The sequence below is a fragment of the Microtus oregoni genome, unplaced genomic scaffold (assembly GCF_018167655.1).
Source record: "Microtus oregoni isolate MIOR12 unplaced genomic scaffold, Mior012 000031F_ref0000149, whole genome shotgun sequence".
NCBI lineage: Eukaryota > Metazoa > Chordata > Mammalia > Rodentia > Cricetidae > Microtus > Microtus oregoni.
Genome location: NW_024543090.1, coordinates 10284129 through 10311625, shown reverse-complemented (window position 1 = coordinate 10311625; position 27497 = coordinate 10284129). Strand labels below are relative to the sequence as shown.

At 41.5% G+C, this 27497-nt stretch overlaps 1 protein-coding gene across 1 annotated transcript in view; it reads right to left on the bottom strand.

Moving 5' to 3' along the window:
• The window catches only part of Lgr4 (leucine rich repeat containing G protein-coupled receptor 4), a 100449-nt gene that overhangs the window by 53808 nt on the left and 19144 nt on the right, over window positions 1–27497 (bottom strand). The window lies entirely within an intron of this gene.

The window sequence follows — 27497 nt, the reverse complement described above, 5'->3', positions numbered from 1 at the left end:
TGAACTGTGCAGCAATTCTAGGTCTGAATAATATTACTGCCAAAAAAACTGGGAATGACTCAAATACCTTTGTACCAGTGAAAGCCATGTGAATCCCATGTGTGTGTATTCAGTGGAATGTGATCTAGCAATAAGATGGGACAAACTAGGGGTGCAAGCAATGATGCAGAGGAATCTCAAACACATTACACAAATACAAAAAGTTAAGAAGACTGAAAAGAAATCAGTAGTGTCAATAGGTGACATCTCTGCCTAAATCATTCATTCTATCCCTAACGGCTTTCTCTCCCATCTCTATAAAAAAACCAAAAATGTGATTTACACACTGGCTTGAGAATCAAGAAACTGGGTTCTTTGGTTCTAGGTCAATTACTTTGCTCTTGTTGTTTTGTTTTTCTGCTATCAACTTGCATGAGGACATTTCGCTAAACTTACTCATTATCCTTACTGAGCAACTATTGTCTGTCTGTGTTCAGAGACGAAGACATGCAAAACATAGACTTACCCTTAAAAGCATCACAAAGCAGTACAAAGAAACGACAGAATGAGAAGAAATTACCAAGTTTAGATCAAACACTCTAGGAAACCCTCACCCTTAGTGAATTCTGGCTGTCCACTACAAAGCAGAGGTGTTTGGGTAGACAGCTTGCTCCAATGAGCAGAGCATTTGCTGCTCTTGCAGAGGATCTAGGTTCAGTTCCCAGCACCCATTGGTAAATCCTGTTCAAGGTGATCTTACACCCTCTTCTGGCCTCCATGGCACCAGAGATGCACATGGTACAGATAAAATCTCTCCCTCTCCTCTCTCTCTCTCTCTCTCTCTCTCTTTCACACACACACACACACACACACACACACACACACACACACACAAATAAAAAAATATATTTTTTGAAACCAGAAAGGAAAGAAGTGTTACTCCATAGAGAGCTCTTGTTTAGACTTGTGGTCTCACTTACTGGGTTGACAATGTTTCAGTAAAGACAATGTGCATGCTGAATGCATGGGCTAATTCTTCATTAATTAAGACACTTGTTGACCACTCCATCATCAGCCATTCCTGACACACCAGTCCAGTGTAGCCAGAAATCCTCCCAAACTTTCTAAGTTGGCGGCACAGGAGAAGGAATAAAATTTATTTAGCTAGTGATAAATACCATTGTTTAAAAGAAACACAGTGAATAGCCACCACTGGAGTTAAATATACCCACATATAAACTTAACTATTGATATATGAAAATTACTTATGTCTGTATTTTATAGAGCTATAAATAATATGCATACATATATAAACATTTATATAATGTATATTGTCACAATGTAAACCATAGTCCACATTGGGTTTCTTTGCTTTTTTTTTTTTTAAATGCCACTGAACTAAGTAACTGGTATGAGGTGTGTGAGGATATTTTCTAGCAGGAAAGACTAATATTAAAAAATCATGGCCAAATGAGATAAAACCAGAGTTACTGAAGGTACAGAACAATCAAAGAATGAGAGAATTCCAAGTAACACAATGAAAAAAATATGATCATCAGGAAACGCGAACATTATGGCAGGATAGCTACAGATCATAAAGAGCAGTGACCACGGTAAGCAGAGGTATAGCCTGAGGCATCTTAAACGACCTTTAGAAATCACAACTTTAATCACCTGAAAAGCTGCTGGCATTTAAGCAGGCCCAGTTTGCTACAGAAAGATCACATATAGGGCAATGAGACAAGAGCTGGAAAGAAGGCTTCCGGCTCTCTGAATTTCAGCTTTCTCCACTGGGAAATACTTCGTACTCAGTAACTTCTGAGGCTAGAGCTGTCATTATGACTCCCACTTTAGCCTTCCTGATCCTGCACATTCCATGCATTAGTCGAAAATAAGAAACCTTCAGATTCGTACTTTTCCTCTCTGTATGTGTGGGCTCCTTTGCTTGTGTGAGCAAGTTGTCTGAATGAATAGACAAACACACCCCCTTTAAAATTGTAAGAGTTCAGCAATTAAGAACGACGCATGACTTCATTCCACACATAATATTTTATGCTGTAATTGTTTATGCTCCTGATGAAGCAACAGAGCCCAGGAGACACTTAGGGTGTGTTCTTCAGGGAGGCGCAAGCCTGTAAGTTAGGGAAGACAGTGAACCCCATGTTAGTCTGCAAATATTGCCACAGAGAAGAGGCATGTGTGGCTTAAAAGGCATGTTCTTAAAGGAGCAACTAAAACTAAATAATAAAACCGGTGAGGCGAATTCAATACTTCCTAACAGTAGAAGTTCAGCTTCTTCTTGGTTAGTTTTCTGTGTTTCTGTGTGCGATATACTCTAAAGAGAAAAACATACTGTTCTAATACTGAAGAATGTTTATTATACTGAGACATGAATGCCAGAAACAAAAGAACCTTAGTTTCTACATGATCAAGTATTCTACCATCTGGCATCATAAAAAGCAGTAAAGAGTTAAAACTATGATTTCTTTTTTTTTTCTGCTACTTAACGGGTGTTTTCAGGCATTCTTTGGGTGCAAACAGCTGTTCTGGTAACCCTACGATGACAAAACAGTGTTCATTACCAGCCAAGACACACAGACAAAATGCTATTTCAATAGACCATTTAACATCAACAAGAAGTATTGTAAGGATTACCGTCTGGGCAGATTGGAAACACTCAATTACTTCATCCTCGCAGGCAAAATGCACTATTCATAAGGAAAATAACCCAACAGCATGTATTATGGTAAATATTCTAATTAACTAAATGGTTCATGCTTTATTATGGCTCATTATTTATTATACTTATTAACAAGACTGATAGGAAAACATTACTTCATGGTTCTTGCCTTCAAACATGCATACCCACACAGAAAAAAAAAATCTATTTAGACGTGTAGTTTTAAACTTCAGCTCACAACCAATTAACGGGTTGTGAAATCATCTTAATGGTTCAGAGCCAACTTTTGAAAATGGAAATAGGAAAAAAAAACAGAGCAAACAAAATAAAGGTAAGAACGGTTTGCAGAGACTTTGTTTTAGCATGCATGGGTGTCTCTCTCTCTCTCCAACTGCAAAGTGAAAGCTGAGGCCTAGGCCTCAACGTCTCATGTAGCCTCTCCGACACAGTCTGAATCAAGAGCTCAAGGAAACGGCAGTTCAGATCCAGCCGAGCTGATTCCCCATTGAAACTGAGTCAAAACTGCAGCTGGGTTCCCAGCACACAGAGTTGCTCCAGTGGATGAGTTAACCTTTAATGCCTCCCCATTGCAGGACAAAGCTAAAATGGGCTGAACCATCTAGAGTCTGGGGTATTGCAAAGACTTAAATCCATCCTTACTTTCAGGTGCTTCCACAGAACTGACAATAAACTCAGCCAGCTACATTTTCATCCTGCTACCCTGGGCTGTGCCCATGTTGTTAGAATTACATGAAAACATGTTGCTAGTGGGTCTCCCCTCCCCCCACCACTTACTGGTCATAAATGGTGGTAGACAACATTGACAAAAATCACTACTAGATAAGGTAATGATTTTTCATGTTAAAAAAACAAACAAAAAGAAACAGAAACCTCTCTCTCTCTCTCTCTCTCTTTCTCTCCTCTTTCCTTCTTTTCCCTCCTTCCCTCCCCAACTCCAGTAAATTCTAAAGTCCCTAATCCAAAGGGGAACTACTAAATAAGTGGCCTGGGATACAGCTCTAATTTCCAAAACTCTGAGACCCTAACCTCATTCTTGAGGGGCAGGGAAATTATCCCAAAGGATGAATCAGGCAGTACCCTGAAGGTCAGAGGCCAACAGGGATGGTGTAAGCCTAAAATCATGGGATTTCACCACCCCATAATGCAGGCGGTGGAGCAATCACTTCCTTTAGGCCATGAGGAGTCAAGACACCCCTCCCAACAGCCCCCTTCTCCCCTGTCCTGTCTCCTTTTCCCAGATAGGGACTTCTGTTTCAGTTTTTATTGGTTTTGGTGGCCATTTCCCAAAACTTGTCCCATCCTTTCCACAATTACTCAAAACCGGAACTGAAAGGACACTTTCTGTTAGCCGGACTACAGGCACACACTGCTAACGCTAAGTTATAAAAACTCACTCAAATGATTTCTTTGAGAATTACTTACAACTCTTTAAAATCACTCGGGATTTATCCAGGATGAAAGAGGCCCTGAATTTCTGGAAACAAAAGTTCTAAAAGCTGGGTCTGCAAAATGACTCAGCTGCAAAAGGAGCTTGCTGCCAACACAGAGCCAACTCTTGCGATCTGTCAGCTGACCTCTATGAGCGTACGATGACACACACATGCAGATAAATAAATGTAATTTTTTAAAGTTCTCAAAGCTGGCTTACGATATCCCTAGGCTGCTCTGTTTGTGACAATTAAGTTGTAAATGTTACCATAAAAAACAAAAAGTTATTTTTTTACTTTTACAATGAATACGGGTTCAATATTTCTGTTGCTTTATCAGGGCAGAAAACTATGTGCTGCCATGAAATTTGGTTAGCAAGAATCTCTTCCTTCCCTCCCTCCATCCCCCGCCCTTCTCTCTCTGTTGCCCTGACCCTCTCATTATTTTCTGTCCAAAGAAAGACTACTCAGGGTTGTTACTTTATACTTTAGTGAGGGTTGCTGCTTTACCAAGAAAGTCTCTAGATTCTGTAGTAGACTGGGAAACAAACTTCTGCAAGGAAAACCATACCTAAGCCTACCAACTCACAAAACCCAAGGGACCACCTCTGATGTGTGTGCCATACACTAACACCAACTTCAATATAACTAAAGGATGTTGAACTTAGGGCATCCATTCAGATAACCAGAATGAAAATACATTTCAACCTGGTACAATCCTGGCTTATATTTACTGTCCCAGAATAAATATTAATGCCTCCCCCCCTTTCACTCAAGAGTATCTAGACTGAAAAATAAACCGACCATTCTAGCAACAGCAATAGGTATAGCTAAATGACGGGGGATGGGCTGTAATGGAAAGAGTTCAAAGTTAGGTCACACTGGGAAAAGGCTTAAATAAGACTAGCTCCTCCTATGTATGATAATATGACAGTAGCTAGAGTCTGATAACCACGAATCGAGTGTCTGTAGAATTTCTCAGATCTCTCCTTAAGATTTATGTTTGCTATTTCATGCCAAGGCTCTAGCACAGTCAGTGGTTATAGTATCTGTGGAGTGAATGACAATGGACAATCCAAATACTTCACATACTGATCTGACGAAATACTTAGTACTTCTAAAAAAATTTCAAGCTTGACCCTTCTCCAATGCTGCATAGAAGGTCAAAGACGTGGCTGCAGAAAGAAAAGGTTGGAAAAAAAAAGTAGGTATAGAAAACATTCTCCCAGGGGCTCGAGAGATAGCTCAGTGGTTAAGAGCATTGACTACTCTTTCTGAGGACCAGGGTTTGATTCCCAGCACTCACATGGCAGCTAACAACTGTCTGTAACTTCAGGATCTGACACCCTCACACAGACATACATGCAGACAAAACATCAATGCAGAAAGAACAAACATCCACCTAAGTGATGCTGGATCTCCTGCCAAACAGACACTAAGATCACACCACTGAATTGGATGGCAAGACCATCAGTACCTGACTTCTTCCCTGTTGCCTGCTGCTAACAGTCAAATAATCTTACATGCAAACAAATTTGGGAACAAGCAAGAAAGAGTAACACTTTCATTTATATATAAGTTACAGGATTTAAAAATAACTTGGAAGGAATTAATGCAAACCTGGATTTCAGTAAAACTAATTTTACTGCCTCAAAATTTCAAAATACAGGCTTTGCCCTATAAATAGCACATCACAGAACCACTGAACTAGAAAGCATAGTGGTTAAGGGTTTCTCCCAGAAGTCGGGCCAAGAGTCTGTCCGCTCACTGGCTGTACAACCCTGTCCAAACCCTGGAATCTTTGTCCCTCAGTCCCTACTTGGGTAAACAGAAATGACAATTCTGACTTCAGAACTTTACTGGGAGGATAGAAGACTTTACCTGGGGCCAAAAGTCACCTCTGATGATGTGTCCTGCCACCATTCAGTCACTATCTAACCATCTCATTTTAATAACAAGGTAACCAAGTACCAGGGCATTAAGTAATTAATTAAAGGATCAAGATGAGAATCTAAATGACAAATCTCAGGAATCTTTTAACTGCGCAGAGCTGGAGTATTGGTTTTTTGTTTGTTTGTTCATTTTATAGAAATATCTTAGAACTATGATCCAGAATGTGAAAAGCAAGCAAACAAACAAACAATTTCTCAGAAACAAAGTACTTAAACTCTTGAAATCTGGACCCTACCTCCTGTATCCTTGGTAACACGACAAAGGTAAACATCAGTTTTGCCCTTCCTTAGGCCTCCTCATCAAAAGAATGGAATACCTCCATCCCTGGATAGAGATAGGATCTATACTAAAGATTAGGATAAACCATTGTCTCCTCTCTTTAAGAGTTAATCCAATTGGACCTATCAGTTAACTGATCAAGAGGCCACCCCTTAGGAAGCTGACTCACCTAAACCAGAGGAAGATGGGAGGAATAATTATTCCCTCAATGAGATAGTCTCAGAAACACGTTCTCTATGCAGCCCGTAGGCTCAGAGCCTCTGCCATGGGACCTGCTTATTTTACTTCTGTCCCTTTTCTCTATGCTGACCAAAGTTCTAAGCATGCTTTCCCTGGGTTTTCTTATTCTTTCTCCGAAGAACCCTTTCCACTCTTCTACTACACGTATGTGTGCTGACCTACATGCGGAAACATGCCAGCTTTGTAGGACTCTTAATTCAAAACTTAAGGCTTTCTCTTTTCTTCTCCTTCACCAGGCGGCTGCTGATTCTCAGCCTGTCTGCCCTATTGCTTTTTTCCACAAAAACTAATATAACTGTCTTCAAGTTTCCTTCTGAATTCGTTTCTAAATTCTATTATTAACAAGACTAAAAAACGGAGCCTGTTTCCCAGTAACAAATTATTATTATGTACAATGAATATGGGCTGATAAAAAATGCTTTAAAAAGTGCCAGCCTGACTCTAAGAAGGAGTCAGCTAAACTGTAGTAAACAGATACAGTTTTACAAAATAACACAAACACATCAAAACAAATAGGAACAGGACTAGGAAATCTCTTGTTAAAAATACTGCCTCCCCCTACACATTAAATTTAAAATGAGACAAAATTTCTACTAAAGAATTCTATTTTGTTGTTTTTAATGGGTTAATGTGTTGGAGGTGGTGTATTTAGTTTTAATTAAAGAATTTCTTTGAGTTGCTGATCAGCAAATCCTATTACCACGGCAACTTCCTTCTGATCTGGATGTGAGGACAGCACTTGTATTCTCAGGGGTGGGCAGCAAGGTATAGGTAGTGAGGGCAGGCAGATCCAGGACAGGACCATTCAGGAACAGCTTAGAAGATAGGCAGGCATGCCGGGCGGTGGTGGCGCACGCCTTTAATCCCAGCACTTGGGAGGTAGAGGCAGGCGGATCTCTGTGAGTTCGAGACCAGCCTGGTCTACAAGAGCTAGTTCCAGGACAGGCTCCAAAACCATAGAGAAACCCTGTCTCGAAAAACCAAAAAAAAAAGAAGATAGGCAGGCAGTGAAGAACAAGATACAAAGATAACAGCTTCAGATCAGAAGTCAGGAGATCTGTGTAATAATGGGTTTGGGGATGGGAAAAGGAGTTGAGGATGTACTGTGAAGGCTGCTTGGCAAAGAGCTCCCCACACTCTTTACTTCGGCTGGACTTACACACTGACATTCCTCTGCTGGCTCACACTGAGCACTGTTAGAAGCAGCAATCCCACAAAAGTGATCCCGGTACAAATGCCAGTGAGGAATTCCCTTTATCAGAGAGCCCTTGGGGGAAAAGTTCTCTCTGACCTCCATTCCAAGAATAGCTGCGTTTCTTCTGCAGAGCTTGTCCTATTCTCTGGACAGTGTGGAATGACAGAAATGGATCCTCCTTCCCTTTTTCAACAGCCACTAAAATTCTGTTCAGAAATGCATGCATTAGGTGGGTGCTTCAGTTAATTCTGATTTCTGATTTATCTGTAGAAGGTGTCTCTGGTCCTCTCTTTCATTTACTTTAGATTTTATCATAACAGAGCTGTTGTGAATTCACGTCAGAAGCAAGAGGTAGGAGTCTTTTGAGAACTCTCCCATGTGCCTGTCACATGTAAGCCAACAAATGTACAAACACATGTTGAATGTATAAGTACGTATGAGTAACTGAAAAGTCAAGAAGGTTGGGGACGCATGGATGAGGTCTGAGGTTTGATCTTCACCATCAAAAATTGGTAAATGATTAACATCTGAAAATAAGGAAGCTGGGTATGGTAGCACACACCTTTAATCCCAACAACCAGGAAGCTGACGCAGATAGATTTTTGAGTTTGAGGCTAGCCTGTTCTACAGAGTGAGTTCCTGGCCAGCTAGGGCTGTTACACAGAGAAACCCTGTCTTAAAGAGGGAAAAGAAGAAGAATCTAGAAAAGGGGGAGGAGAAGAAAAGAAAAGGGAGAAGAAGGCTGAGTGGAAAGTTCAGCCTTAAGTGTTGATAATAAAGTCCTGAACCACCAGGCGGTGGTAGCACGTGCCTTTAATCCCAGTACTCAGGAGGCTGAGGCAGGGGGAAAATCTCTCTGAGTTCAAGGCCAGCCTGGTCTACAGAGCTAGTTCCAGGACAGTTAGGACAGTTACACAGAGAAACCCTGTCTTGAAAAACAAAAATAAAATAAAGTCCTAAACCACCAGACTAGCACATGGGACAGAAAAAGATGCATTGATGGATGGATATATGGAAAGAATGATAGGCAGACTGACAGAGACCTAAAGCTAGACTGATGAACCAGAGACCTTGCAATGTAGAAGTTGGAAGAAACTTATGGTATGGCCCATGGTTTCTCAGAATAATCTGTTATCCTACAGAGAGACAACAGGAAAGGAAACGAGTTGGTCGCTGAGTCTTATAACATTATTAACTAGGAAGCAGATTTCAATTCAAGCCAAGAACTGAGCAGCAGTGTCAGAGAGCAGCTGATGAGGAGGGCTATGTACTGAATAAAATAGCTGAGAAAACATTCTAGACATAGACAGAGCTCAATTTGAAGTACAGAAAAGAAAGGGGAAGACAGCAAGTGTGAATGATTGGGGGGGGGGGAGAAGACCACAAAAGAAGAGATTTAAGCAGAGAAAATGCTGCACTGACAAAGGCAGCCAAGAAATTGGTAAATACAACAGCCACAGGATTTGGTAATAGGATCATTTGTCAATATGATTATCCCAGCCTGAACCTCATGTATATTAACCATGACTAGGATTCCCCCCCCACACACACACACACACATACACCTTATTTTGGCTCTAGAATAGAACAAAGAAAAAAAAAAAGAATTTCCTGAGGTAAACTGGGCAAGATTTAAAAGAGCAAAGGAAAAAGAAACACACAGTTTAAAGAGGATGTGTGTAAACATGTAAGAAAGAGACCGCCTGAGGTGGAACTGACTGGGCCAGAATCCCAAGAAACAGGAAGGGGGGACCCACTAGGTGACTGCTTTACTTACAAAGGACACACTGATCATGGAAGCTAGTTCCAACATCAGCGAACCACTGGGACTAAGAGCTGACCACACCTCCGTGCTGCAAACAGACAGAGCCCTACTTGGCATCTGCTCCCGCCTTTCAGCTCTGGATAATTTATTCTAGGCTCACTCTCACACCGAATCTATTCCTCTCCCTCCTACATCACAACTATCTATTTTTTTTTCCTAGTGTGTTTTCCCAGCTCTTTCTCAGCTGCAGTAATTAATTCGAATACACCATCACTTAACTGCCAATCAAAGCGCCATCGAGATCTAAGAAGAACAATGGTATGCCTATACGCTCAGTCTATTAATTTAAATTACCAGTTGAGTCACTACATGCCAACAATTAAGCAATGACACACACACAGATTATACTCCCCAATATAGCTAAACCAGAGAGCTCAGAGAACAAGTTGTCCTGACCAGCCGAGCTTTCCAGATAGCTGAAGGTTTGCCTGCAGGCAACAGAGGAGAAGGCAATGACACAAGTTAAGTTTTGATGATGAATGTTTTTCCAAACTGTTCTCTGCACTCATCTCCTTTAAAACAACACATATAAAGTGTAATTTAACCTTTCATGGGCTTTTATTACGAGCATTCACTGCCGTGATAAAACACTGGATACAAGGCAGATGCATTCTTTTGGCTCACCTCTTTATGTTTCTCCGCCTTACCTCTACAGTCTGAATACACACCCTCCTCCTTCCCCAGTCCCTCTGGACTCCTACTACAGTCTCCTGTCTGGTCTTCATATTCCCACACTTCCTATCCCTCTCCCATTCAACCTACAAGTAGCTGCCAAAACAGTCTTACTAAAAACAAAACAAACAACAAAAACAACAAAGCAAGCCATAGCATTCCAGCCTTGGAGCTCTATTTGCTTTCCATCAAGCCCTTCGAGCTTGCTCCTGTATCTTCCCAACACTATCCCACACCACGCCTGCAGCCCTACCTAACTCAGGTCGGCTTCCTCTGTGGCTAATGCTCAGATCCTTTTCTCCCCCAGCCTTAGATCTCATTAACTGCCTGGAATGCTCATCCCTCACTCCTTCCACAGCAGCCTCATCCTTCGCCTTCTTCCTTCGTCCCTTTAAAGTGCCCTCCATTTCCGTCTATCTTATTATCCAGCCCATTTCCTCTCTGCAGATCATTTAAATTACCCTCCCTTGCCGGGCGGGCAGTGGTGGCGCATACCTTCCAACACTCGGGAGGCAGAGGCAGGCGGATCTCTGTGAGTTCTAGGCCTGCCTGGTCTACAAGAGCTAGTGCCAGGACAGGCTCCAAAGCTACAGAGAAACCCTGTCTCAAAAAAAACTAAAAAAAATAAAAATAAAAAAATAAATTACCCTCCCTTGCTTTTACCTGGGTAGAAGAAAATTTCTAGGGATGGAAAGATAGCTCAGTCGGTAAAGTGAACAAATAGGAGGAACTGAGTTTGTATTCCCAGCACCTAGGAACAAACCAAGCATGGAGGTGTCATCCCACCACTGGGTGGAGGAAACAGGAAGATCCTCGGGGCTTGCTGGCCAGCCAGTCTAGCCAAATCCGTGAGCTCATGGCTCAGTGAAAGACCCTGCCTCAAAAAAAAAAAAAAAGGTAAAGAATAATAGAAGACAGCTGCTGTTGGTGTGTGTGTGTGTGTGTGTGTGTGTGTGTGTGAGAGAGAGAGAGAGAGAGAGAGAGAGAACTCTCCTGTAGCACATTCCGTTAACCAGCACTAACAATTCAGAAAGAACTTCTCAAAATTGCTTTAATCCACGTGGGATTTGATAGAAATGCAAATTAGGGGCATTTACAAGTTCAAGTTCAGGTGGTTCTGAGGCATACTCAAATGTCAGAGCCCTTTGGGTTATCACCTTCCATGTAGTGGTCTTGGCATTTATAAGACAGCTCTAGTCTGTCTGCATCACTGCAGGCGTCTCACTCCTAGCTGACTGCAGTGAACTGGAGGTGTGGGGTGGGCTTATTCCTGTCAAACCGCTAAACTTTCATGGGTGCATCATTCTGCACAGAGATTTTCTCCCATGGCTCTTCCTGTGGTTGGTTGGTTGGTTTCTCTTTTGTTTTGGTGATTTCTTGGCTCGCTGTTTCTCTTCCACATTTCTCATCTTTAGGATAAAATAACTGCACATATAAGATGAATAATCCTCAGAAGACTATATAGACACTGAGAATCTTTCCATCTCAGGCAGAACTAACTTAATGAAGGAAAACCCTGGCTTTGCTTCAAGGTTGCTATGTTCACATTCAAACTCCATTTCAGATTAGCTCTGTGTGTGGTATCACTACCAGAGGTTGAAACCTGGGCCTCCTGAATGCTGGTCAAACACTCCATCACTGAGACACATTCCCTAGGGGTGGCTACACTGGTCATTAAGAAATGAACTGACCTCAGGGCCTGCACTGCATCTCCAAAATAATGAGACATGCTGTTTATTTTATTGCTCTGACAATAAGTAAAACAACTTGTGTCAAATACTTGGACAGTATTGTCATACAGTAAGAACTTCCGTGCACTCTGATGGTAACTTAGGTCTTAGGCAAATTCGAGGCCCAGGTGGCCCAGGATGAACAATCTGGCTACAGCTGAGCATTGCTACTCAGTACCAGACAAAGAATTAAACAGGCAAACAGCAGGCAGGAGCACCAACTCTATGGAAGATACACTGTAATTGTTACAGTTTCCCAAGGTTTCCTAAACATTCTGATAATCTTTTTCATGTAAACCCCTCTTTCCTCAGCCCTCATGCTCATCTTGCTTTGAAAATGCTAAAAAACAAAACAATATTTTTTTTAAAAAAAAATAATAAGACATTTTCTGAGAGACAGTGTAGCAGACAGGAGAGCAGGTAGCCTGGCTGACCTCAAAACAAAGTATCCAAGCTGAGAATGCCTAACATCTGCCACAGTAACAATACAGAAAACAGTCTATTTCTGCTCTTCGAATGACATAAACAAGAAAATGAAAAAAAAAAAAAAAACCATGACACAACAGTTAACACAAACCACAGCCTTTTCAGAGGTACACAGAGCTTATAAATAGGCAAATTTACTAGTAGTGCCCTTGAATGCCACCCATCATGGCATTCGTCAGCCTAAGATCTTTAAGTAGTTCCCTCCAGTTGCTGGAGTCACAGGAAATTCTTCCTCACACCCCTAGAAGAACATGAGCTTCTTTAGCAGCTAACCCTGATGGGGCCTTGGTTTGCCTCCCATGCCCCCTTCAACTGATATGCTCTGGTTAGGTCCTCCCACAACAGCTGGTTTCTTCCCCATGTTCTGAGCCACTAGACCAGAGTCACACAAAACACCAGGCTGCTCTGCAAGCTGTTGGCAGCCAACGGTGAACCAAACAGAAACACTGAGTGCCCCTGTCACCCCAGTCTGGCCAAGGCATTTCATGTGTTAAAAAGAAAAATGCTGGGATTTCTACTGTATGTATTTTCTTTCCTCCATTTCATTTTCCTAAAAAGTAATCCTTACTGTACTTTACAAGCATATTAAACAATACTGAGTCAGAGAGATATGTATCAAAAAGATCTGACCCATCATCACATTAGTTTTGGTAGTAACCCAGACATCTCACACTGAACATTCTTCCTCGCTTCCCCACCTGCTCAACTTGGTGCACATCTTTTCCCCACCGTTTATAAACTGCAGCTACTGCATCACTGCAGCTACCAAGAAGTTATTCACAATACTAGACAGGAAAATTATTCACTTTCTGGTCATGCAAACCCTTTGTACTAAAGGGACCCATTTCCTTTCTTTTCAGTGTGCCCGACGATGTGGTACACAACCGAGACAGGACCTTACTGTGGGTCAGCTTCTGACTTAAAATGGGACTTCAACATGGAATGTGGCTTCTAAGGGCCATAGCCAACGTGGGGCATGTGGCCTGAGGCGAGTCCCTTAACTTTTCTCAGCAGCTAGCTTGTCTTCTGGGACGTGAGGCCAGCATGGTATGCAAAGCCTTTCCAACTCTAAAATTAAATGATGGCTGTTGTTCTTAGAAAGGCTCTCAGGTTCTCCATGGGCAAATTGGGAAACATCTGTTCTACCACAAGGCTGGGAAATAGGAAAGCAGCTTTTAAACAAGAGCCCTCTGTGCACTTCAAACACTGCTTTCTACTCTGCATCTGTAAGGCACCTATGGGGTGAATGCATGACCCTGATACAGAAATTCCAAATTCTGCTTGTATGACAGAAGACTCAACAGTGAGAGGCATCAATGCCCAAGCTGGGATAAGGGCACCGATACAGAGGATCTGCCCTGGAAAAAACTGATATTGAAGAAGAGGCTTCAGAACTCAGCTGTAGGAAAGAGAATAGTATCTTCCTGACTGTGGATCTGTTAATTAGGTACCATGAGCAGAGACGACACACAGCAAAGAAGTAACAGGTCCAGAGTGGCTGACACGTGCTCGCTGTTCTTATCTGGATCTTCCTTTATTTCTTTAGCTGTCCATTCATTGAGACAAAGTCTCACTAGATAGCTAAGGATTGGCCTTGAACTCTTGATTTTACTGTCTCCACCTTCTAAGTGCTAGAATTACAGGCTTGAGCCACCATGCCTGTAACATGCATGTAATGTGCAACGGTGGGATCCGAACCAAGGCCTCATGAATAATGGACAAGCATTCTACAAACTGAACTACACAAAGTCTTTTTTTTTAAAGCTAATAAATTTGGTCTTACTTTCTCAAAGGAAAATAACAACAGATGGAATAGAAATCTATGTTATTCCTATTATACTGAGCTGTAAGACCAATTATATCACAAATATAACAGAAAAGAACATCATTAATGCCTGTCCAGTTTATGTATATTGTTTAGTAAGAAAAGCCAAAGCCTTGCTAGTGGCTTCAATAGCATCATCTTCCAAGCACTGTGGAGAAGGGATTCCTATCATCCATCTCTTTCCTAAAGCCCCCATTCGTTACATCAATGCAATGCTCACTCCCATCCACAAAATCCCATACATTCAGCAAGACCAAAATCAGACTGTGGGGGCTGGAGAGATGGATCGGTGCTTAAGAGCATTGATTGCTCTTCCAGAGGACTCGGTTTCAATTCCCAGCACCCATCAGGCAACTCACAGCTGTCTGCAACTCTAAGATCTGATATCTTTACATAGACATATATGCAGACAAACACCAATGCACATAAAATAAAAATAAGTATGACAGACAAATCAGATGGCCATCTTTGTAACATGTGAGAAACAACCCCATGAGACCCTTTTTAGAGGGGAGATGGTGCATAATGACCCTCAAAACCTTCTGGGCGAGGAGAGAATGAAGGAGGACTGTGGATAAAGAAACCTGCACTGGGATCTCTGTGACCTCAAGGCCAGCCTAGTCCACATGATAAGCTCTATGACAATCAGAGCTACATACTGAGACCCTGTTTCGAGAAAAAAAAAAACAATAAAAATAAAGCTGCATGCATTTGCTTATTTGTTATTAACCAATTTTAACTCCAAACAACTGCTTCCTCCCCATTTTATTTCAGTCATTCTGTTGTTTTCCACCCAACATTTAGATAGCATCATAACCCATAAAGATGGGATGGGTGTAAAATTTGAAGGCTGGCATGCTAAACAGCTTGACCCAGAACACAAACCACCACTTATGTGGCTACGCTAGGACAACCAATGTAAACATGTATGTTACTCCAAATACACGCAAATTTGTTCTTATTTTAACACTTAGATCGTATCGTAGCAATTTCTTCCTTAAAAATAGCCAAGAAGCCCACTGCTTAAGATTTTTTTTAAATAAATTACTATTTTGAAAAGAAATCATACTTATCCATGCATAGCAGATAGATCAATGATATGCTATTTCCTACAGTTAAAAAAATTGTAAATGCTGCCTAGAAACAATCATTAAAAGCATTGTTATCTCCATAATATTCTCTTCATAAAATAGTAAATTGGGGGGGTCTATTTTTACTAATCGCCCCTAGTTAGGTATTTAAATAAGAGCAGCACCAGCTCTCTTCTGGCTATGCTAGGCCAGGAAAGAAAGCAGTCGTGCCTGGGAAGTTGGTCCATCATCTCTTTTAAAGGACTGGAAAGGTGTGTGTGTAAGCATGTCTGCCTGCCCCTCCTCTCTCCCTCCCTTTTTCCTTTCCTCCCTCCCACCCTCTCCCCTTCCTTCCTTTCTTCTCTCTCTCTCTCTCTCTCTCTCTCTCTCTCTCTCTGTATGTGTGTACATATGTTTAAAAAGCTATAGGTATTATCTCTATCAAGTCTTCCCCAGTGATGTGGGTCAATTTCTCTTAATGAGTCACAATAACACACACACATACACACAAGGCGGGGCAGATAGATAGACAGGAATGCCATATACTTAATCTAATATTTCTCTTTCTCAGGAGAACCCAGACTATCATAGAACCATGCAACAATGAATTATCCAGCCCCCAAATGTCAATGCCAAAACTGAGAAACTCTGAAATACAAGAATCTTAGCATTTCCACAGTGGGGCCACATAGAAGACTTATTACTTACTTATACAGTTCATAGGCATCAAGGATATTCAGACGAGCACACAACCATCTCCACTCTACATCCACAGAGCTTTCTATCTTGCCAAAGTGAATGTCTACACCCACTTAACAATTACCTCCCTATTCCCCATTCTGGTCAGCCAATGGCAGCCACCATTCTACTTCCTCGGTGTATGAATTTTACTACTGTAAGAACTATATACAAGTGAAACCAATGTTATTCTCGTCTACTTTCCTGAAGCAGTAACTTTGTGGTTTGTCCATGTTAAAGTGAAAGAAAGGGTTTCCCTCCTGAGACTGAGTGATATCTCATTACATACACACCACACTTTACCATTATGAATGTTTACCATTCATCTGTCATGGCATTTGGGGTTTATCTATCTATTTACTATTAAGGATAATGCGGCCATGATGAGACTATACAAATATTTCTTAAAGATTCTGCCTTCAGTTCTTCAATCTGGAGACTCCATTTTAACTTTTTGAGGAACCATTATACTTCTTTCCACTGACCCTCTTACACTTCTTTCCACATACCCTCAAGAATGCTTCTGACTGACAAAACTCCCAATACCAGAATTTTCTCCTGTCTGCTGTCCTCTGAACCTCTCTCCTGCACCTGTGCCGTGTCACCAAGCACACAGCAAACAAACCCCTGAAAAACTGCAGGAAATGGTATTTTTATGTCAATAGTTACCTTTTCACGTCCCTTGAGGTACAATCTCTCTAATTCATCTTAAGCAAGATAGGCGGGAACAGAGAAGCCCAGAGAACGTGAGAAGAAACACACCTGCCTGCCCAGCAGGTGACCCTTCTTCAATAACCCTGCACAATAACCCTGCAAGTCACAATGACTCCCACCTATGAAACCTGAGAGACATAATCCCCACGTCTCTTGGGTTTTCTACAGGCACCTGTCTGTAGTCTTCTGAGTATCTTCCAGGCTGTTTCAGAAACAGGGACCGGTTGTATAGCATACAGAACTACTATAGAACAGACTGATGGAGGAGGGGTCAACAGACTGTCAAGTTCAAGGTAGAGCACTATCAGTTCATTTTGAGAAAGACACCGTTTTGCACACTTATGCAGAAGGAAATAGTACAGTTCAATATATTCAAAATAAGTTTGAATTTCAGAAAGGTTTCTGTAACATTATTCCCCGAGAGACCCTTGGACTTTGACAATAAATGGTGACTCTTCCGGAACTGTCTGGAAAGGCAACAAGGTAATATTCCACACACGTAGAACTCCGTAAACAGTGGTCTTCGTGGCTGGGGTGAGCTCAGAAGTAGTGCATCTGCTTAGCATGTGAGAGACACTGAGTTCACACCTAGCACGCCTGGTGGGGTGAGGGAGCACAAACTCCACCTTCGTGACTAACAGCACCAAGATTACCCGGGAATTTATGAGAAATGCGAGTTCCTGAGAACTATCGCAGCTTTGCTAACCCACAATCTGTGGGGGGAGGGCCCAGGAATCTGTGTTCCACGCAGCCCTGCTGGTAATTCTGTATACAATGAAGTGCACACTGGAGAAGTCCTGCCCAGATATCACAGAACACTTTATGTCTATATTGCTTGGGTTTCACAGGCAGGCCAGGCACAGAGTCCTTTCAGTCACGCTGGTGGAAACTGAACTCCGGATCTCAAATACTCATAGGAAGTGCTCTACCATGCTATACCTCCAATGCTAATGTCCCTTTTACACACAGTTGCCTCTAAAACAAAAACAAGAGGCTCAGGGAAGTTTGTTTGATTGGTTTTTGTTTTATGGGTATGCATGTATTGGCTGCAGTGTGTCTGTATACCATGTTTGTGCCTGATGCTGAAGGAGGCCAGACAAGGGCGTTGGAACCCTGGAACTGAAGTTACAAATAGTTGTGAGCAGTCAGGTAGGTTCTGGGAATCAAACCTGAGTCCTCCGGAGAAGAAGCATGGCTCTTAACCACTGAGCCATCTCTCCACTCCCCAAGAAGCTAGTTTCAGTATGCATCATATGGAAGAATGCTGGGGAATCACTGGGCCAAAGAAAGCAACATGATCTGGGCAAAAGTCACACAGCGTCAGCATGAAGCACAAACCAGAACATACAAGCGGCCTATGTCTACCAGTTAACCTGAAGCCGGGAGTGCCTGTGGCAGGCACTTAGTTTGGGATACACTAGGTTAGCACTTGTTAAACTTCTGCGCTCGCAACCCCTTTTACCCAAGAAACTCTTACATGATCTCAGGTACATGGGCACACAAATCAAACATTTGTTGCTAATAAACCATAATTCATTTAATACCAATCCTTTTGGTGTACAGTTCTGCCAGTTATTAAAGACTAAATTTGCATACTAGCAAGATAAGTGTGTTTTCCACTTAAAGAATTAAATCTTTGCTAAATATTTGATACTATAGGACACAGAGCACCTTCAACATTGTTTTTTTACAGTTGATCAATATTTTAACTTTCTATCATTACTGAGATAAGCATGTAGTCTGAAATAGCAGAAGTATATTTAGGGACATCAGAAACTGCTGGAAGTTCTATCCCAATGCTAAGACAAAATTCATTTAACGATTTTTCTTCAGTGAAACTCCATTTATCAATACAAACAGCAGGTTTTTGGTTTGTTTTGTTTGTTTGTTTTTGAGACACGGCTTCTCTGTGTATCCCTGGCTGATCTAAAACTCACTTTGCATACCAGGCTGGCCTTGAACTTGCAGAGATCTGCCTGCCTCTGCCTCCAGAGTGCTGGGATTCAAGGCCTGGTGGTATACCACCACACCCAGCTCACAAGAAGCAGTTCTTAAGATCAAACTTCTGCCTAATACAACACAATTCAAAGACACACTAATCTAATGTTTACACCATGGTCAATGGCAGTAGGAAAATTTGAGGTCTTGGTTTACAGAATTAACCCAGTATGTTTCTGTAAGAGTTGACATATTTGTACATATAGTAAAGTGACTACAATGCATACCACATAACAGTCTCACATCTGAGCCAAGGTGTTTTAGATAGCATTCTTTGTGCTACATGGCGAAAACCCATGGTTATAGCGATGGTGTGCAAATATCTTGGCTACATCGCACATTTGATTTTGAATTAATGTTTGATTGTCACCCATCCAGAAATCTTTTACAGCTGACAAAATTTTCGTGACTTCTACATTCGGTTATGAGACCCCATATGGTCACACAGTTTAAGAAGCAGGGCAGTAAGGCATTTCACAAAACAGTGGCAGAGATCACCCAAAAGGATGGATGTCGTTACATAAAAAGTGGGCTTCGAAGGAACAATAGAGTAAGAAGGTTAAGAATATTGGTGAGGAAAAGTAAAGAATAACAGCAGCCTTTAATCTGACCAGAGAAATAAGAGAAGTGTAAAAATTCATAAATTGATAGTTTAATAAAGTTGAAAACTATGAATTTAGAATAATAAAGAGATGAAAAAGAAAAAAAGTCAGAAGTCGCTGGCAGTTACAAGTTTTATGCATTCCAAATGTAGCCATGGGGATAAATGTCTGGAGCAGGAACTCCTAAGAGACAAGAGTTTTGGAAGGTTTGTCTAGATGAGATAAATGATAGGATCTACTGTAGGAGACAGGACAGCAACAACGACTGGACCACGAGTCTGGCTTTAAAGAGAAAGGCAGAGAAACTAGCTGATGACAGTGTGGGTGAGAAACGGATGGGCAGGACTACAGAAGGAGCAGGGACAAGATAGAATCCTGAGGACCAGCAGGCAGAAAGGGGGAGGGGCAAGAACACCAATGCTTGGTTATTCTCTTAACAGTGCAGGGAGATGAGCGACCTCAATCCAGGTGCCTACAAGGAAAACTTTCCTCCAGACTGAGGATGTTAGAAAGTGCATCAGTCTGAGGAAGAGCGTCAGAGGGCACACAAGCAAGATGTGGGACAGAGAAGCAAGGGAATGAACCCGAGAGGAAGAGACACACAGCTCAGTTCTAGGCCCTTTATATATATATATTTTTTTAAGTCTACAGAAAGAAGACATGTTCTCTAGTCTTAAATGAACTTTAATGTTTATTCATATGACAGTCAGGCCCATGAAACTGCACAACCAAGCTTCTTATCTTGCTGTAAAAATGTGCTTAGTTTGTTGTAAAGCTTTAGGGACTGTTATTCTTTGGGTTTGAAATGTTTCTGAACACTGGTTCCCTACTGGTGGTGCTGTCTGGAGAGGTTGAGATCTCCACAGAAGTGGCACCTAGTTGGAGGAGGTGAGATGTTAAGGATGGGCCTGTGATGGTCACAGTCCAAACTAGCTGCTTCCACTTTCCAATTAAGGATTAAGCAAAGACACTACCTCCTGCTCCTACAAACCAGGCTGAGCTGCTCTCTCAAGCATGCCTTCCTCACCATGACAGACTGAAATGTCCTGAAACCATGAGCCAAAATAACTTGCTTCTGTTCCGTATTTTGTCACAATGATGAGTAAAGTAAACACATAGAGCACACTTTCTTTATTTTTTTTATAAATTTATTTATTTATTAAAGATTTTTGTCTCTTCCCCGCCACCGCCTCCCATTTCCCTCCCCCTCCCCAATCAAGTCCCCTGCCCTGTGGGAAGTCCAAGGAACCCCCACCTCCATCCAGGTCTAGTAAGGTGAGCATCCAAACTAGAGCACACTTTCTATTTGTGCAGCGATAGCAACAGGGAGCTTAAGAATCAGTTAGGATGTACTCATCTTCAGAAGACAACTGAAGAGTGAGTACAGGTTCCGCTGATTTGTTGCTGCCAATCAATACTGAAAGGCCCAAGAAAGACCACAGCAGCCTCTCAAATGGCTTAGGAGAACTGGTTCCAGAAGCAAGGAAGGAATATGCATGTCCTTCTCTGAGTACACAGAACCATGCTGATTTTGTTTCTGGTGGAGCTGCTTTTAGATCACCCTTGGAAACTAAAAAGGCTTAGAGTTTTTTACTAAAGGGAACCATGACTGTCCACAGCCCTCAAAGCTATTGCATGCTCACAGCCCGAAAACACATTAAAATGAAATCTGCCCTGACAATCCTCATGCTCTGAGCTTAGTTGCAACTCTTACTGTATATTCATTAATAGCAAGACACAAGGGAAAGCTCCCCAGGCTCATTTACCACTGAATGCTAAGCTGGAACTCTGCACTAATGGTAGGTGGTCTCTGGGACTCATCTGTCCCACCTAAGTAGTCTGTAGATAAGAGTGGCTTGAAGCTTACTCAAGACCCATTCAAAGACCCATTCAATCTCCCACTAATTGCTTCCTAACTTTAATAAATTATGAGAGCTCATTAAAAGTAAAACAGGAAAAGGTTGAAGGAGCTACAAATGTACAGAGTAAAAAAACAGATTTACCATTGAATCCTTACATTTAAAAAGATGTTAAAATATGCACATGTGTATCATACACGACATATATGCTATTTTTACAGAGAACTACAAGACAGTTCGACAAACTCACCCTTCCATGGTAAATTCCAGGGCATATTCATAACAAGAGTCAGACAGGCTTTGTTTTCAGTCACACAGTTCTATAAAAATAAACTGTCATCACAACATCCCTGCAGTAGTAAAAGGCCATATTTGCCTGCAGTTAAATCCAACAGCAGCTGCTCTATGGAAAAAGAGGGCCCAATAATTGGCTTCTTTCACCTCTGTTAATCACGAACAAAAGTGTCATTCAGTTTCAAAATGGACAAAATGCTCCAATGGATGGTCAGCTAGCTGAGCCAATGGGGTGGAATAACAATAACCCTGTAGCATTTTCCTTTTTCCTTTTGTTTGGTCTTTCAAAGCCCTTAATTAAGACCTGCACAAAGCACCCCTCCAGGCTTTTCTCAATGAGGCATTACATGCCTGTTTTCTAGTATTTAAAGAAAAAAAAATGGCAGGGATTTTCTGAAACACATTAAACAGAATACACAATTTCCATTTATTTGCAACTGAAATACTGTTAAAATTTTAGAGCTTAAATATTATCATAAGTAACAAAGCAAGTTCTTTTTATTTCGGGCTTGGGACTGGAGGGTGAAAGAAGGGTTGGTTAGAAGCAGTGGGAGGGCAGGGTCAGGGGCTAGCGAGGGGAGTGCCAACCCCAAAGTATTGTTCAGCCATTTCTCCAGAAATAAAAACTGAGAGCAGCCATAATTTAGAAAGATCTAGAGCCGTCTTCTCAACATTTCAATGACTTAACACACACGAATGGAAAGAAATAGCAAAATATACGAGACAGTCTTACAGCAAACAACGAGATGACTGAAATAAGGGAGATTCAAGCTGAAATCAAAGCCTCTTCTTAGAAACTCATTTCTTCAAAAAAAGATTACATAAAGTATTTTTAGAATTAAAAATGCTCTATAAGAATAGTGTATGAGTCTATAATTGATTTCTTTTTCTGTCCTAGCCTGAACAAAGATTCATCTAATTATGGTGGATAAGAATCAGAATGTCTGAGCTTTAAAAATATCCATGGCCTAATTAACTTTTCATTATCCAATTTTCTTTTTGCACAGATTAAAAAAGGGCTGTTGTGTACGTTTTTAAATGCTCTGAAATATAATCTTTCCGGGTTGTAGGCTGTTCTGAAAATACCAACTCCTGCCCATAATTTGCCACCACCCGCCCCCCAATATCCTGAATGACAGCTTAATGTGACAGCTTCCTTGCCACAATTCAGCAAAGGGGAGTGGCAGGTAGAGTTCTCAGAGAACAAACACCTAACAAAGCCATCATTCTGGGGAGTTACCTTCAATCTGTCAATCTAATCCGTCAAGTGGAATGTGCCCCGCTATTCTCTTGTAAATGTGCTTATTTCAAACAAGGCAGAACCTGGCAGCTGCCCTGCAGAAGACTAAATGACCCAGCTCAAATGTCACCTCAGCTGGGAAGGCTTCCCAGTCCCAAAGCAGAGCGAGTCCCTCGGCCTCCTCTTGTTCCCACAGACCTCGGTCCATGATTCTGTATGGTGCTCTCGTACTAATTCTCTGTGTACTCCTTTTGTCTTCTTCATTGGTAACCACATGACCAATGGACACTTACGAGCTAGTGTCAGGGAAAAGGGCACAGGCCCTAGAATCGGAGAGAATGGGCTCAACTCCTGGTTAGAAACTATAAAACATGGCCTTGGATATACACTACTAATGTATTTAGCTAATTAAATGTTTTATAACAGTGGCTCGCTTTATTTAAAGGGCATACAGACCTCTCCAATACAGTCGAGATGATCAAGTGAACTAACAAGTGTACGCTCTGAGTTTAAGGCCTGGCACATATGAAGACCCTGGTTCCAATTAAACCAGGAAGCTCCGTCCTTACTTTTCCCCTTGTCTGCCCCTGAACACAGCAACACACCAGAAAGAACACCAAGCACATACTTGTTGATGGTATAAACTCTGGCTCAGTGGGTTCACTTATATAAATTTCTCAAGTAAAAGACAATTTCCAAATGTCATACTTCTCTGTGCCCTTCAATTTCTTCAACATAGATCAGTACACATGTTACATGCAAGAGAAAAATAAGAGCAACAAAGAGCTAAAGTCAGGAAGCAAGCAAGAGCTAAAGACCCCAAGTAAGATCTGATTCAAGCTCGTGGATGATTAAAGCTAAGGACCTAGCCAAATGTTGACTGTAGGTATGGCTACAATTACATTTTCACCCTACCTCACGTGCATATTTCCTCAAGAGTGGATCAAATCTTCTTTTTTGTTTTGTTTTGTTTTGTTTTAGGATAACCAAGGCTCATCCTTTCTCCAAAGAAACACAGCGAACTTTCTTTGCAAGTTGTTGAGGCTCTAACTCAAGGCTTCGAGAAAGCTAAGCAGGCGCTTTACAGGCAGCTGCTAGTGTTCGAGTTAATGAACCTCGATGGCCCGCATCCTCGTCCTCATCTTCCCACTGGTACTGCACCACACATGCGCTCCAGACCTACATCCTGTGGTTTTGTGATTACCGTCACTGTTCCCTGTAGTGCTTGCAAGAGTCAAAGCCACTGGTATTAAGAAATTAAAGAGTTTGGGACATGAACAAAAAGTAAAGCAAAATCACTGTTTTCTTAATGCGTCTTTCAAAGACCTTACCATTAAATACAGGAACATTTGATTATATGTAGCAATTCCGCTACGCCCTAAGTTAATGAAATCATTACTACACTAAGACCATCATTACATTAAAATAAATCATTTGGAGTTTTGTCAACTAAAAAGAAACTGCAGAAACAAAGTGAACTTGCTGTGCAATTTATTCATTGTGCAACTCATTTCATGAATCTGATTTAAGTATTAAAACCGTAAATACATATTTGCATTTGAAAACTCAAACATTGCACGCTGTTTTTTAAGGAGACTAAGAAAGCAATAGTGAACCAACCACTGTAGCAAGGCCCCTGATGACAGGGGGCTTACTTTTCTTCTACACTCTATACAAGCCAGAGACCAACATATGACTACTTTTCTCCCTCAAATTCAACTAAAAGGAAGGTCATCGCCATGTGAATGTTTTCTTTCCAGGGATAAACAAGGAACTCACCTAGCTGATGCTATCTGACCGGCATAAGTAATTAAGTTGTTAACAGGTCAAACTGTTTACAATCCTCTTCTAAGACAGGGTTCTCAGCATGTGGGTCACAATCCCTATAGGCCTGAATGACCTTTTCACATGGGTCGCCCATGACCATCAGAAAACACAGAAACATCACGATTCATAACAGTAGCAAAGTTACAGTTATAATGTAGCAAAGAAAATAATTTTATGGTTGGGGTCACCACAACATGAGAACTGTATTAAAGGGTCACAGCATTAGGAAGGCTGAAAACCACTGCCCTAAGAAGAAGATGGCTCTGCCATCTTAACACTGTCCAGATAGTTCTCACAACTGTCAAATGATCAACGCTTACTTAAATTCAAAAACAAACAAACAAAAACTCATGACAGCATTAGAACAATCTATTTCAACCATGTGTGAAATGTCTCATTGATGAGGTGGGTTGGAACTTGTCATACTACTTAAAGAATTCAAGGGCTGGCCAGATGGCTCAGCTGGAAAGTGCAACCTGAATTCAAACCCTGGAACTCGCAGGGAGGAAGGAGAACCTACAAGCCGTCCTCTGACCTCTGCACAAGCGTAGCACATATGCAGCCACACACACATGCATGTGCATACACCATCAAGCATTCAACAGGTAGGTGTAAGAAAAAAAAATGTGATTCAAGTAACAGACATCTGTAGGCTGGACATGTTAAGTACATTAAAATTACTTTTGAAGGGTTCAATAGTACTCCCATTATCCTCAGATTCATTGCCATGATTTCAGGTTATCCATGGTCAACCATGGTCCGAAATCATTAAGTGGACAGTTCGAGAAGTAAACAACTCGCCCTTACTTTTTTAAGTTCTTTGGCCTCTCATGGTAGAACGATAAACCTGACCCATCCTGTCTAAGACATAGGGATCATCCCACTGTCCATAGGAGTCAAACCATTTTGGTCGCATAATAGATAGGTAATGAGACTGACCTCTACTAAACAATGGCCTATGCTTCAACTCTCATGTACACGCCTCTCCTACCAAGTACTAGGTCTGTATGGAAAGCTAAAAGCTCCTGATTTAATATGGATACGGAGAAAAAAATCGCATGCTGTGGTGAGAATCTGTGAAATTATAACAGACCAAAAAGGAAATTCATTCAACATTTGCTGTCAGCTATCCAGCTGCAAAAGTTAAAGTCACAATGCCACAACAGGGGCCTGGCTAAAGAGAAAAGGCACTAAACGTGCGTAGGTTCACATCGGAGTGTGTGTGTAAATGTGCATGTACCCTATTATATCTTCAGAGGTTCCTGCTCTGCTTCTTCTTCAACCCGTAAATGGGTGGACTTCTTTATGCTGAGGAATAATCTGTAAAGATGTGTCTCTGGCTAAGGCCTCTTGTGATAGGTTTAATAAAAACCTGAATGGCCAATAACTAGGAAGGAGAGGATCCACAACTAATCACTGGGCCGAATTCCTGGAGTACAATTGAAGAGAGGGAAGAGCAACATGAACAAAGACCATGATGGGGAAACCCACAGAATCAGGTGACCTGAACTAATGGGAGCTCACAGACTCTGAACTGACAACTGGGGAACCTGCATGGGCCTGAACTAGACCCCCTGAATGCAGGCGACAATGGTGTTGCTTGGGCAGTATATGGAACCTCTGGCAGTGGAACCCGGATCTAACCCTAATGCATAAACCAACTTTGTGGAGCCCATTCTCTGTGGAGAGATATCTGGCTCTGCCTAGACAGGAGGGGAAGGGGGAGGCTTGGTCCTATCTCAAGGAGGTGATGGGACAGACTTAGCTGACTTCCCAGGGGAGGCCTTACCCTCTCTGAGGAGCAGATGGGGGTGGTGAGTGGAAGACAGGGAGAGCAGGAGGAGAAGACAGGGGGACTAAAATTGGAATGTAAAAATAAAAATAAATAAAAACTTTTAGCTTTTCATTTAAACACAGCACTTCACATTGTTTCAAAGAGCACCTAATTATCCCGAGCATACCACTGTTGTTTCCCCTACCTTCACCCCATAGGAAATGGAGCGCTTAATATCCTTGAAGGAAACTGAAGTCGCAGAGGCCTTGTAACTAAAACTATGCTGTAAAAATAAAACCTAAAAAGTAGTATTTAACAACCCTTACAACCTGTCTACAGACATGGCTACTACTACTTGAAACAGAGTCTTGGGTAGAATGAAGTTTTTGTTTTTGTTTTTAAAGATAGAATACTTTTTATTTTTCCTGGCAGAATACTTTCCTGGCAGAAAATACACTTTCAATCCACAATCTTCAACTCTGAGAATCAAACAGAATTGGAATTAAAGTCATTGCCATGCAAAATTATTTTCAGAAAACAAATGATCTCTTCTCCATTCCTTGCTTTCAGGCCATAAATGTAACAACTATATTTTAGAACTAAGCAAAATGAAAACTACCTCTTTGGTAACCCTAAATATAACCCTAAATATAAACCTCTTTGCTGTTCATAAAATAACATCCAATGAATGGGATAACATATAATGATCTTGTCTCTACCATGTAACTAGGATTTCACGTTATGGCCTTACAAAAATAGTTCTTACAAATCCTAAAAGTTTTCACGTTCAAACTCAAGTGTTTTGTGAGTCTAAAAGCTGTTTTAAAGAATCTAGTTTTATGTCCAGAGTTGGCATAATTTCTCACTTAAAATTAGGAAATAACAAATTTTCAAATCAAGGCCTTTGGGAACTGTTTAGCCATGAAAAGCACCTTGAGAAGAAGGTCTGGCAGACACAGCTACCCTCAGGAACACCCACCCACCAGCCATTACTTACGAACCAAGGCCTCAGTCACTATGTCAAGAGTAGAAATTATGATAAAGACAGCTCCGGACACTGCTGGGCTTG